This window comes from Nematolebias whitei, chromosome 6, assembly GCF_014905685.2.
Source record: "Nematolebias whitei isolate Nwh7 chromosome 6, NemWhi1, whole genome shotgun sequence".
Taxonomy (NCBI): domain Eukaryota; kingdom Metazoa; phylum Chordata; class Actinopteri; order Cyprinodontiformes; family Rivulidae; genus Nematolebias; species Nematolebias whitei.
Genome location: NC_056503.1, coordinates 22,523,163 through 22,524,117, shown reverse-complemented (window position 1 = coordinate 22,524,117; position 955 = coordinate 22,523,163). Strand labels below are relative to the sequence as shown.

Genomic DNA, 955 nt, shown 5'->3' with positions numbered 1-955 from the left:
CAGCCGGGAAATGCCTTGACGGAAGCCTGCCAGGTTCTCCTCCTGCAAGAGACCTGAAGGTAAGCCTCCAGTGACGGAGAGATTCCAAAAGAACAAGAAACAGAGAGAATTGGGGGGGCTTTCAAAGCTGCTGATGCACGATACGACCGTGGCATCCCATCCAGTCTGCTCTCTTACAATGGACTGCAGCTGCAGAGTCAGAAATGTGGAGTGGCTTTATTGGAGGAGAAGTGAGCATCACCTCATGAGAGGAGATCAAAACTAAGAGAGTCAAATGAGAAAAGGACAAACGGACAGAGAAGACGTGGTAAAGCCAGGTAGCTGAGGAGGTAGAGAGCAGGAGACAGAAAGTGTTGGAGAGACAAGTGGCTCCATCACTTCCAGCCTTATCATCCCATCTTCCACCTTCATGTTTTGTCACTGCAGAGCCACACATAGAGCCATACATCATCACTGTGCCGGCTCTCATGCAGCGGCAGGTAATCAGGAAGGCAAGCTCTGACGCAAGCACAGAGGCTTCTATCAACAGTCCTGCTGTTTGTGCCGCGTAATTCTGTCGCCTCAATGCAGGAGTTTAAGGAGCGCAGCAGCAGTGTCAGCCCTACACTGAAAGTGTATGTTACTGTAAGGGACTGCATGTGTCTGAGGAGGAGGAGGAGAGGGAGGAGGAGTAGAGGGAGGAATCTTCTATACTGTACCACCACACAGAGCAGCATGCTTTGTCTCCATAAGCAGGAGAGAAAGTAACAAAAACGCTGTGGCAGAACATTTAGAGAATCTAATAGATACAAACGAGACAGGTCCTGAATCTCTCATGTCTCCTGCTTTATTGTCTCATGTCAACGGTTTTGTTGTTACTTACTGTTTTAATGTTTTATTTTTGTTGCTTCATGTCTCATGTCTACTTTTTTAATGTTTCATGTCTACTGTTTTAATGTTTCATTTATGTTGCTTC

The 955-nt window shown here is 46.8% G+C and overlaps 1 protein-coding gene across 1 annotated transcript in view; it reads left to right on the top strand.

Moving 5' to 3' along the window:
* kcnj5 (potassium inwardly rectifying channel subfamily J member 5) overlaps positions 1-955 on the top strand; it is a 51,694-nt gene continuing 50,739 nt past the window's right edge. Inside the window, exon 1 of the mRNA XM_037678110.1 lies at positions 1-59. The gene's annotated coding sequence lies outside the window, so the exon portion shown is untranslated. The remainder of the gene's footprint in view (positions 60-955) is intronic.